Genomic DNA, 12,880 nt, shown 5'->3' with positions numbered 1-12,880 from the left:
TTTGTTACCTTGCTCAGGTTTTTCTTGTTTTCTCTTTTTTTTTAAATTTTAAAATGAACTATTGTTATTCTCCCCGTGGCTGCCTTAAGATTTTAACGTACATGTTGATGTCCTATTTCTCTGCCGGCGTTAATGCGAATCACACCGTTTGCGTCCTGTTGAGCGGCTCGGGCCTGCGTCATTTTCCCCTGTCTGGGCTTCCGGCGTCCACGTTATGATTCAATGGCGTGGGCTTCTCGACCTTCATTTGGTGATGACGGTTTGCGCACGCCGTGTTTTCGCAGTAACCGTTTTGGCGTTTGCGCCATTTCACACGCATCCGGACTGTGCGGGCGCTGGCGCGGCTGACGGGTGTGGACGCCGCCGCGGCTTCCGTCCCCATCTCCTCTCTCTGCTCTCGCGGTTCCCACCCGTTTCTCGCTCGTCCGACTCCGCGCGCCCCATCCCGGCGTGCCTTCGGAGTCCGGGCAGGAGGGACCGGTCTTTTTGTGGCCTCACACGCACACACGAGCTGGAGACGCGCGTGAACTCTGGTCGTGCGTGGCCGCTCCCCGCTCGGGGCCGAGCCGCGGTGCAGCTGTCAGGTGACAGGTGGGGCCGCGGTGCTGCTGTCAGGTGACAGGTGGGGCCGGGACGAGAGCCACCATGCTGCAAGCTCCCTCTGTCGTTACCACGGAGGTTTCTCCCCGAACCTCGACGCCTGGAAACTTCCGTTCTTGAAGCGTGAGCTACTGGAGGTCACGCTCCCTGGGCCGTGACCCACCTTGGGGTCCATCGGAGGCCAGTGGCTGTCCACTCGCTCCGCCTGCCACTGAAGTCTTGTCTCCTTGAGCGCGGGGTCCTGGCTGCTCGTGCCTCCCTCACCTTTCCCCTCCAGGCCCGTGGCCCTCGGCCCCCGGGAGGCCCCCCTTGCTGCCCCTTGCCCGGTTCTCCAAGGCAGAGGGAGGTGCGACACGGGCCTCTCTGTCCACTTCCCAAAGCCTCCTCCTGCTCGGGGCCACCCCAGGCTGCAGGCCGGGGCGAGGGTGACGGTGGCTCATGGGTCAAGGCCAGCTTCTCCACCAGCGGAGCTGCGGCCTGTCCTGCCCAGCCCACTAGGACGTCTCTGCAGCTCAACACCGCCGGGGATACGCTTGACCTTACTTCCTGTGGTGGTTCCAGCCCCATAAATTAGAGGCCATGGTAAAATTCCCGCAGTCACCTGTGACTGTCTGATGGAGCTGTCCCCAGCACTCCAGGCTCACAGAGGACCTCCAGGGGATGAGCGTGGGACGAGGCAGGAGGAGGCCAAGTAGAGGAAGCGTCACGGTAAGTGGCCTCTCACCTGACGAGCCCGTAAGCCCAGCCAAGACGTCGCGCCCAACACACCGAAAAAAAGAGTTAGGACATCGGATCTTGGTGACATGGCTGGTCTCGGACTTGTCTTCCTTAAGGCGACACTCATAAACACTGGAAAAAACACACACAACACGATATTTAGAGGCCGTGCCGCACAACCTAAAACGGACGGACACCGAAGGGGTTCGGTGCGGGACGGCGCCCCCTGGTCTGCACAGAGCAGGACGGACAGAACTCAGGGACGAGGCCGTCTGGCTGGTCAAGCGTCGGGGGGATGGAGGCGTTTGGGCTCCCGGAACAGCTGGAAATTGCGGAGGGAAATCCAAGAAAACCAGGAGCCACAGAAGGGGAAGCCTCAAGTCTGAGTGTGCACGAAGCGTCGGGGGGATGGAGGCGTTTGGGCTCCCGGAGCAGCTGGAAATTGCGGAGGGAAATCCAAGAAAACAGGAGCCACAGAAGGAGAAGCCTCAAGTCTGAGTGTGCACGCCCTCGATCCTTGGTGACACGGACCGTCCCCTCGATCCTTGGTGACACGGACCGTCCCCTCGATCCTTGGTGACACGGACCGTCCCCTCGATCCTTGGTGACACGGACCGGGGAGACTTGAAGGCGTTTGGTGGGAAATCACAGCGGGACGAGCCAGGGGAGATGCCGGCCGCTGCCGGCCCCGGAGGACCCAGAATTCGGAGCCCACGTCCCGTCTGGTCTCGGGGCGTGGTCGGTCAAGCTTGGCACTTTCCAGAAACCTCAGAAGGGTCACCGCCAAGGAGGCAGGGCTGCGGATTTCCCCTAAAACTAAAAAGCAAACAAACGAACAAAACTCAACAACATGAGGTTTCCACAAGTTCAAGTTCACTGCTCACTAGAATGAAAATAAATAATCTCGGAGAAAGATGAGTGAATCCGGAGCCGGAACAAGGTGTCGTCCGGGAAATTCAGTAGGTGACGGGTAGACACGTGAAGGGACAAGAAAGTGTGAGCCGCGGACAAAAGAAAAAGCCACCAACACACGTACGTCTCAGTTCGTCTTAACGTTCCAAATACCAGACAAATACATCAAAATGCCGATGTCGACATCTTCGAGGGACCGTGGGGAGGGCGGTCATGACGAGTGAACAGGTGGACGACACGTCCGCAGCAAAGGGAGAGATGGGGGGACCGAACGGGCGTTTTATCGCTGACGTGCGGATATGCACAAAACGAGGCTCTCGCTGGACAGCTGCGCAGAAGGCGGCCGAAGGAGGTGTAAGCGAGCTCGAAGGCGGATAACAACAACGACCGGACTTAAAGAGAGGAAAATATAAAAAATGGCAGTGCCTCGGTGGCCCGCGGGACACCGGCGCGTTGTCTAACGCACTCGTAACTGGAGTTACAGAAGGAAAGGCAATGGGGACTGGAACAAAGTATTTGGGAGAAAAATGAAGAATTTCCTCTAAATTTGGTGAAAAGCACAGATTTTCAGATTCAAGACCAATGAGCCCTTAACTGTACGAAGGCAAAGAAAATCACCCCGAGGCACATCACAGTCGAATTGCTGGAAACTAAAGATAAAGAGAAAATTTAGAATGCGCCAGAGAAAGACTCGTGGCGTCCGGGGCACGACGATGCCCACGGCTGCTGACTTCTCATCAGACGCAGCGGGGCCAGAAGACAATGGAAACACGGCTTTGGGAAAAAACTGTCGGCCGAAGTCTATCCGTCAAATTAGGTGACATGACAATCCCTCCAAAGACCCAACTTACCAGAAGACACAGACAATCTGGTTAACCCTATCGAGCGGAGAGATCGAACTCGTTACGAAACCCGTCCCACAAAGAAAATTCCAGGCTCGGACGGTTTCGTTGTTAAATCATATCAGACGTGAAAGAAAAAAACGATACCAATCGTACACAAACCCTTTCAGGAACTCGAGAAGGAGGCAACGCATTTAAATGTATTTCAGAAGACCGGGCCACCCGAACGCCAAAGCTGACGAGGACGTGGCAGGAAGCAGCGATTGCAGACCAGTGCCCCACGAACGCAGGCGCACAAATACTTATTAAACATGAGAAAAGCAGGTCCAGGAGCATATGAAAGGACCGGCATGTCAGGACCCAGCGAGGTTCAAGCGTGCAATTCAGAAAATGAACAGAAAAAACGAAAACTCATATACATTCCTCTTAATGGAAAGAAATCATTCGACGACACTCGACATCTGTTTATGATCAAAGCTCTCGAACCGGGAATAGAAGGACACGTCCTCAGGATGGGGAACGGACCCACGTGAGACTCACAGGTAGCTTCACGCTGCTACGGCTGAAACGGCGAGTCGTTTTCCTCCAGGGCCGGGAGTCGCGCGAGAATGCGCGTCCTCGGCACCTTTGCCGACACCGCAAAGCTCTCGAACCGGGAATAGAAGGACACGTCCTCGGCACCTTTGCCGACACCGTGCCTCAGGACCCAGCAGCATCGCGGGGCGGCGAAGTCGGAAACGTCCCGAAGTTGGAAAGAAAAACGTGAAACTGTCTTTATTCACAGCCATCGTCGCTGGGGAACCCGTAAAGAAGCGACCATCGAAACGACAATGACCACAACAACCACCACCACCACAACGGTCTATAGCGAGTGGATTTAGGACGTTCACGGGACATGAAGGTGACGTAGGTGATCGTCGACTAGCAGCAAATACGTGGAGAAAATGAAATCTGAAACTCTTACTACGGTGGTGTCGAAATAAAAAACAAAAATCCACCTAGGAGTAGACTTAGCCGAGTGCGGGAGAACCTCGCCATTAAGCCCCGTGAGGCTGGGCGGAGCGGAGCTGTACACGGGGCGCACACGCCGTGTCCGTGGGGCGTGGGGCTTGGCGCTGGCATCACACAGCTCGACGCTGAAAACGTGACGCGGATCGCCTGTGACGGGCAGCCGGGTGGACGCGTCCGAGCCGTCGTCCCACGGGGGTCTGCCTGGCCGTGCGCACACGGCACGGACTCAAAATGTACGTGCAGGAAGCCAGGCATGAAATATCGCCTCCTGCGTGATTCCATGAGCGTGGCGTGCACGAGAGCCCGGCGGAGAGGGCGTGACAGAGTCACCTCGGCGGGCGCCAAGGGGCGCCTGACTGCAGCTGGGGGACACGCCTCGTCTGGGCTGCGGTGGGGGCCACGGGGCATCCCCGGTTCTCATCGAACCACACGCTGGCCGTGTGCGCGATACGCCCCACGTGAAAGTTATTTCCAGGGAAGTGACGGAAATGAAGTCACCGGCTCGTATATAGGGCCCTGTAACTCGACCTGGTGACATATTGGGAGCACCTGTCAGGCCAGGGCCTGGCTCGTAAACGTTCTCCCCAGCGTCAGCTGCAGTTGCCGGTGGGCGTGCCAGTCAGATTCGCCGCGGCTCATGTCGCCAGCCCCAAGGAAGCTTCGGTGACCGGGTGCGAGCGGCCTCTTCCGAGAAGCCCAGCCGCCTCTCCCCGCCCACGCCCGTGGTAGCTGCGTTAACGCAGACGCCCAGCCGTCTCTCTGCTATAGAGACCTTGCGAGGTGCCGACCGGAGGGCCCTCCTGCCCGTGGCCCAGCTTGCCAGGTGGAAATTGCAGACCAGCAGGGGACACTGTCACCCTGGACCACAGGGGAGGGTCTGGACACCAGCCCCAGGCCAGGCTTCGGCCTGATAGCAGAGGGAACGCTCGCCACAGCGCCCGGGTCCGGAGGGCTCCAGACTGTCCAGGCCACACGGCCCAGACGTGGCCTGAGGATTCGTGACCCCAGCGTGGCCCCTGGGACCGGCCTGGGACACTCCAGGCAGGAAGTGGCGGCTGAGCGCCTGCAGCTCAGCTCCTGAGACCTCGACCAAGGTCATCAGGTCACCCAGGGTGATGGGGCCACAGTGAGGCGTCCTTAGCGCTGCTGGCCTGGCAGGAGCGTGTCCACTCCTAGAGGGCCATGGGGCAAGGCGACAATGCCTGGGGAGGCAGCTGGCCACCTCCAAGGTGCCGGCAGATGTGACCCGCGCTTGCAGAAGGGCTTACACCTGTGACGGCGGACATGGTGGCCTGGAAGCCCCACCTCGCCCCGTGCCCGGCACTGCAGCCCTGCGGCCGGACAGCTCTCCACACCCTCGTCGCGAGCTGCCGTCACCTGCGAATCCACCTCTCCCCAGGCCTCAGCTCAGTAGACCTGATCCCAGGCCCGCTGGCAGGGAGGTGGGGCCAGGAAGTGCGGGGGTGCCTGGGGGGAACCCCAGTAACAGTGGGGCATGTCACCCAGACAAGTGAGAACCACACTGGGCTTGTGACCAACGGGGGCCGCCTGGGCCGGGGTCGGGAGGTCAGCTGGCAGGGCGCCTTGAGACTTTTGGGCCGTGTTGACTCAGGCGTCTGGACCCCTCCCCCAACTCTCGTCCCGGGCTGGGGCTGTGGGGGTGGGGAGCGGGGCCCGGGCACAAAGCCGCCTCTGTGGCGGCCGCCCGTGGGCAGCGGTGATAAGTCACAGCGCTGCTGTTGTGCTTCCCAGAAGGGCCTGGTGTGGGGCTCGGCCAGCCTGCTGTCCGCCTTTGGCCTTGAGGCCCCAACGTGACAGCATGAGTCAGGGCCAACCTCCTGCCTCCTGTGAGGCAAGAGGCTGGCCCAGCAAGGTGGGTGCTGCTCCCGCCGCCCCGTCCTCCCTCAGGGCCTCAGGGTGTGAGGGCTGTGCCCCCCACCAGGGGCTGTGCCACGGCTCTGCGTGTGCTGGGCTGCCGGCCCCCAGGACCCGGGGCCCAGGGCGGGTGGTCGGTGCTGCGGGCCCGGCCTCCGGGTAGCGCTGACCAGTGCTCTCAGGTCAGACACCCTGTGCCCCAGCCGGAGCAGGGGGCACGCTTGGCTGCTGTCACGGGAGGGGACGGTAGAACAGCCACTGCCCCGACCGTGGCCCCAGCCCTGCTCACGGGGACCGTCGGCATCTCGCCGTCCCTGCCGCTGGCCTTCCCACACGCACTGCAGCCTCGGGCTGGACCCTGATCAGCCCCGCTGAGCTCAGGGCACAGGGCGCCACAGCCACCAGCTGCTGCGGGAGGCCCGGCCCGTGATGGACACCGTGGGGCGGGCGGTGGACCAGACGGCTGCACCCTGCGCTTCGCAGGACCAAAGCCAGGAGGCCCTGGGAGGTCCTGCGGGGGTGCACAGGGCTGCACCCAGGGGTCCACCGAGAACGCTGCCCATGGCTGGCTGGGCAAGGGCCTGGCTGGGCGCCCAGAGCCCCAGCTCTCCCAGGCTCCAGGCTGCCCACAAGGCCCTTGAAGGGCACCCCGAGGCTTCTGAAGCATAGGCACGGGAGGGCGGGCTGCAGTGCCCGGTGCTTGCTGACCGTCTTTGGGGCACGGAGACCAGTGTGGCCATGGGGCAGGAGAACTCGGGATGGGGACATGCCCGCCCACTCTGCCCGTGTGGCCATTCCCTGGCCTGCTGGCCCCAGGGACGGGGCCCCCAGCCCGCCCACTCCCAGAATAACCCACCTCGCCAGACAGAGGGCGCTAACACTCAGCGCCCCTGCGCCAAGGGCGAAGGGTGCCCCTACTGTGCGCTGGGACTCAGGAAGCGGGAACACAGGCGCCCACAGCCTGGGGCACGGGGCTGGGCTTGGGAGGCCGAGGGAGAGGTCCGGGAAGACAGGCTGGGGCGGGCCTGGGGCTGCCAGACGCTTCCTGGACACTGTGGGCGTGTCACACTTCTACAGAAGGACACACACGGTGGTGACCTGAGCCGTGAAATGGGATGTGTAAAGCGGGGTGTGTGTGTGTGTGTGTGCGCGCGCGCACATGCATGTGCATCGGGGTGTGTGTGTGTGTAGGGGACAAAGAGACTCTAAGTGGGTGCCATCAACCCTCATTCCAGAGTTCAAAGGGAGGCATTACATGCGGGGAGTGATCGGAGCGGCTTCCTGGAGGAGGCGGGCCCAGGAAGAAGGGGGCCAGATGGGGATTCAGCACAGGCGTGCAGCTCAGCAGAGTCCTCAGACTCACACACGGCAGAGCCCAGGGCTCGGGGACACCTGTGGGCCGAGGCGAGGATCCCTTCCCAGCAGGGAACAGACTCCAGCAGGGGGGCCGAGCGTGTGACGGGGGCCGGGCCCAGCGGGGTGTGTCTTCCCCAGGAGTGACAATGTGAGGAGGGTGCTCCGGTCTCAGCACTGTCCCCACCCCCACTGGGGACCGCCCCTGCCCTTTCCAGCTGGGACAGTGTGGCCCCAACCCCGCGGCCGAGCCTGCAGGGACAGAGGGCTGGCAGCCAGCCAGCCTCGGGGAGCAGGTCTGTGGGGAAGGGGAGGGCTCCCTCCTCGCCCTCAGGGCCTCCGAGGAGCGGCGGGGCGTCCGCACTTTGACCTTGGGCTCTGCACGGCCTGGGCAGGCCCACGCCCTTGTCGGCGGGGGTGGCCGACCCTGGAGTGTGTGAGGACGCAGCCCTGCCGCCCTCTCTGCCTCCTGAGCCGCCTCAGGCGCCCTGCGTGGGGTGGATGGGGGGAAAGGTGGGGCAGTGGCAGGGCCCCCCGGCCAAGGCGGGGTGCTGGCTGGACTCTCAGGTGGAGGGACAAGGACACAGACCAGCTCCCAGGGGACTCTGCCATCACCCGGCCCTCTGGGCAGAAGTTTCGACAGCCTTCTGTGGGTTCCCGGGGCCCCAGGGCCTTCGAGGGAGGGGTTCGCCTGACTGAGGGAGTGGGGTTCCACTCCAAGGGGCGGTGAGAGTGCCTGGCTGAGCCGGGCTTTGGGGTCACACCTGTCGGGGGCCCGGACAGGGCTCCAGGCCGAGGCCAAGGTGGGTGCTCAGCCACCCACAGTCGCCCTGACAGTCCCTGTGGCTGGGCTTTGGGGTGAGGCTAGCTGGGGCCCAGGGCACGGCAGGAACACACAGAAGCCAGCTTCCCCCACTGGCTCGGGGTCTGTCACTGTCCACCGCCCCGCCCGGGCCCAGCCTCAAGCCCCCGGAGGGAGGACGCGAGGCAGGTGGGGTCTTGAGAGAACCATGGAGCCTGCGGCCCTAGATGCCCCATCACCCCACCCTGCCCCAGAGAGCAGAGGTGCCCATGAACGTGGGCGGCGACAAGCAGACCACCGGGGAGCCGCGCCGGCCCCTCCCGCCACCCCCCCCCCTTATGTCCTACTTACCTCCTGCAGCACATTTCGGAGGTGGATGTAAAGAAAATTCTGATCTTTTAAAATAGATTTCGCAGGGGCGGTGGAGGGAGGGGAGGGATGAGCTCCTCGCGCGTTCGCTTTTAGGATGGGCCAGCGGGACCCCTGGGTCCTTGCGGACAGTCGGCCGTGTGGCCACGCCTTCTGTCCAGCCCCCGGACGGTCGTTTGTCCTGAGCCCACCCACTGTTTCTGGGCTCTTTGGCTCTCCAAGCCGAGGGCCGTGTGGCCGAGCAGCATCGTGGCCGGCGCGTGTGTGGGGTCGGGAGGTGGGTGGGCGGGAAGAGATGCGTGTGACACGTGTGACAGAGCTGGGGGATGCGGAGCTCTGCCCGCAGCCGAACGAGAGGCTAACGTGACTGTTAGCAGGTGCTGCTCTGGGTGTGGCTGGGGACGACCAGGGACCGTCGGAGCCGCTTCTTCGGGCCTCTGTGCCTGTCAATGGCTGGCCAGGGCGGGCCGAGCCGTCCCTCACATGCGTATAGCACTTCCGTGGACCGTAAGGGACCTCCTAATGAAAGTACCCAGTGAGGGCTGCCGCCGGTCCCCAGGCTGTTCCCTGTTCAGCACGGAGGCCCCGGCTGACCCCTGCACTGCTCACGAGGGCGTTCTGGGGCCGACGCTGGGCAGCACCCGCCACCAGGCCCCGGCAGAGGAGGCAGCAGGCCGGCCACCCGACTCTGAGTCCCGCCTGCGGGAGGCCAGGCTCTGTTTGCATGCACGTGACAGACACCTGCTCAAAACCTGCTCAAAGGCACAGGACGCTTAGACCGTAGACCTGATACAGGTGAGGGCGGGCGAGCTTCAGGCACAGCTGGATCCACAGGCGAGATGAGCTTATTAGAACCACCGCTCCCCTCCCTGCTCCGCGTTCCCGCGTGTGGCCTCGCCTCAGGGGGACAGGAGGGCCACATCCCAGCACCAAGCGACCCTCTTCAGTCAGCCTGCACGTCCCTCACAGGACTCGGAGTGGCCGGCCTGGGCCACGTGTCCACTGCCACATCTGCCGTCCCTCCAGGACCGCGGGACAGGGCCGAGGGTCGTTTCGGAGGGGGATGCAGGTGGCCGTGCAGACGCCACACAGGCCCCTGCGTGTGGCCGTGCGGGGGGGTGGCAGCGAGTGCCCCCGCGGACAGAGATCTGTGAAGGCGGAGCCGTGCCAGGGGGCCCCGTGGACTTCACAGGGGCCTGTCCGCCTGGCCGGCGCTCGGCGCTCATCTCAGAAGGGACTTGCCAAGCACCGTGATCAAAAGGACACGCACCACGAACGTGCTGACACCGTCCCCTCTGCTTGGGAGGCCCAGCAGCTGCGGCCTCTTCCCAGGCTGCAGCGGACCGCAGCCCCAAGCCGTGGCCAGCACGGCCCCACCCCCGGTGGCCATCCTGGGGGACTTTCTGTGGCCACGGGGCGGGGAGCATTCACAAGGGCTGGGCCTGCCCTGTGGGCACTGAGCTTAGTGTCCCCTTTGTGACTGTCCGTCTAAAAAGGCCTAAGGAGGCTCGCCCCGGGGCAGCGGGCAGTGTGCCAGAAACCAGCGTCTCCTTCCCTCTGAGGGGACAGAGGGTCTGGAGAGACTGGCCAGCCCTGGGGCCTGCAGGGGGACAGTGCGAGCAGGTCCCGGGTGCCCACAGCACAGAGAGAGCAGAGCTGGGGACACGAAGCCCCTGTGAGGACGGGCAGAGGAGGGCGGGGGGCGGGTGCTGCCCCCCCGGGTGGGGCCGCAGCAGCTCCTTGCCCACCCCCGCTTGTTCGTCTCGGTGCCCAGCGCCCCTGCCCCGTCCGCAGCCTCCCAGGGACAGTGGCTGAGCCCAGGTGGGTCCCCGCGATGTGCTCCAGGGCGGTCTCTGGAACCTGCGAACACGTATTTGCCTTTGGTGCTAAGCAGATGGAACCAGCGGGCACGGTTGGGAGCTTTCACACCGGGAGAGCGGCAGGCACGGAGCGAGGCCCGGGCCGCGGGGGCGGAGGACGCGGGAGCCACTGTGGGGTCGGCGGGCAGGGGCCAGAAATGCTCTTTCCTCAACAACCAGTGGCTGAAACCTCGCCCGCCCACCTGGCCCAGTTTGCGTGCCACCGCTTCCAGGCAGCTCGCCAGGGTTTCCTCCCACCCCCTTGTCTCCTGCGCCGCTGCCCCTTCGTGTGGCCTCCCCCAGACCCCATCACCCTCAGTCTCGCATTGCTTGGGGACATCCTGATGTGGGTCCCCCCACAGGGGAGGGCCAGGGTCCTCTCTTGCCACTGGCCTTGGGCATTGCAAGGTGCAGTCTGGGGTCCCTCAGAGGGAGGGACTGTGGTTCGGGGGACAATGGAATCGTCCTAGCTCACGAGGCCGTGGGGACATCTTTCCTGCCACCCGAGACCGGCCCGTCCGTGCCCCCAGTCCCAGAGCCTGCTGGTGCTGGGCACTGTACCCCCGCAGAACCACCCAGGGCCGGGCGCCGACTCCGCTGGGGCTGGCGGGCCAGCAGGCACTGGCCTCGCCCTGAAGACTGGGGACCGCCTCTCACACGTGGAGTCGCCACAGGTCACCACCTGCACGCAGAGCCACCGCTGGTCTGGCTGCTGACCGCCCTCTGCGCTCTGACCTGCTGTGTGGAGAGCTGTGAAGGGGACACACGTGCTCCTCACGGCCCCTCTGGGGGCGTAGGGGACCCTGCCCCGCAGAAATGGCCTCCCAGCCCTGGGGCCCGGCCTGCGTTCCGCTGCGGTCCTGGTATTCTGCCCCCTGCAGAGAGGACGGCGGACATCGGCCGGCACAGGAGAGGCCCTGTGGTGGGGAGCATTTTGGTCTCCTCCCTCCGCTCGCAAGGGGAGGCGGGAGTCCTGTGACGGGACCCAGGAGACCCCCGCAGGCCCCGCGGGAGGCCCTGGCCTGGTCTGCGAAGGGGGGTGCCGCCCCCTCGCCCCTCTCCGCACCCCCTCCCCTCGCACAAGCTTTGGCCGTCTCGGGGAGGGGACTCCAGGCAAACGGCCACCGCGTGCAGAAGCCCAAGGCAGGAGTGCACCTGGCTGGCTTGAGGGGCAGAGCAAAGGCCAGTGTGCCCGGAGCTGAGTGACCTCGAGGGAAGGGGACACTCGTGCTGGGTCTCGGAGGATGAGAGTTTGCCAGGCGGAGACGGGCGTGGGGCCTGGAGATGCGGAGGGCCTCGGTGTGTCCAGTGGGACCGGGCGCTTTTACGTGTTCTCCTCTCACGGGGAAGAAGCAGGAACAGCCGGGAACAGCCGATGAGGGAAGAAACACGGACGGAGGCGTCTACCGGACAAACGTCACATCACGTGATCGAAACCGTGTGGCCTCAGGTCACCACAGACAAACCGGCCAGGGGACTAGAGCAGGGAAGCCAGAACCAGGCCGGCAACGGGGACCGTGCTCGGGTGGCTTCTCAAGCGAGTGGGGAGGAGATGAGGTTCCTGGGCAGTGGCTTTGGGACACATGGACAGCCACACGGCCAAAGGCAGGCTCGGTCCACTGCTCACAGCAGGCGCCAGGTGGATCCGAGAGGACAGCACACCCGTGCTAGGGAGATCGTGGGCGACTCTCTTTACGACCTAGGACGGAGGGAAGCGTCCGCAGTGGTGGCTCCACATCCAGAAGCAGCCACCCGAAGACAAATCCGCCTTCGGAAAATGCAAACGTCTGTGTGACGAAACACGCCGTGAGCACGGCCAACACGCACCGAGCACCGGCGGCGAAGGTCACAGTCACAGGACTAACATCCGTGACGCACGAGGAGCTCCTGACAGCGAAGACAGAGCCTCACCGTCTGCAGGACGGCGGGAGAGACGCGTCAGCGGCCGGCCCTCCAGAGGAGGACCCGCGACGTCCCCCGCGCGCACCGCAAGGCGCCCGCTCGCTCGTGCAGAACCCGCGAGCCTCGAAACAGCATCGAGGTCCCTTTCTCGCTGGTCCGATGGGCAGAAGCCCACAGATTTAGCAACGTGCCTGTCGCAGGCTCTGGGGTACCCCACGCCCCTTGACACCAGGGGGGACTGCGGAACGGTGCCGGTGCTGGGGCAACGAGGACCCTGTCCCCAGGCCACCGATCCCCACACCGTAAATCTCCGCCAGGACCCGGGGGACACGCATGCAGGGGCATGTGCAGTGACCGTTCACCGTGGCTGTCCATGGGGACGGCAGGGACGGGAACCCCACGATGCCCGTGGGAGGAGGGCAGTCGGCGGAACGCTGGCGCCTCCCCGGGGCGCGGGGCGGCCGTGGGCAGGTGCTGCGGACGATGTGCGGTGACGCCAGCACCATGCGCACCAAGTAGGGCCAGGGCGTGTTTGGAGGGGGCTGCGGGAAGGGTTTGCAGGGGGACATGGCTGTGCTTCTGACATGTGCTTCTAAAAGAACCAACACAAGGACAACGGCCAAACCCCGAGAAGCGGC

This window comes from Pteropus alecto, unplaced genomic scaffold, assembly GCF_000325575.1.
Source record: "Pteropus alecto unplaced genomic scaffold, ASM32557v1 scaffold143, whole genome shotgun sequence".
In the NCBI taxonomy this organism is placed as follows: domain Eukaryota; kingdom Metazoa; phylum Chordata; class Mammalia; order Chiroptera; family Pteropodidae; genus Pteropus; species Pteropus alecto.
This window is presented reverse-complemented; position numbering follows the sequence as displayed.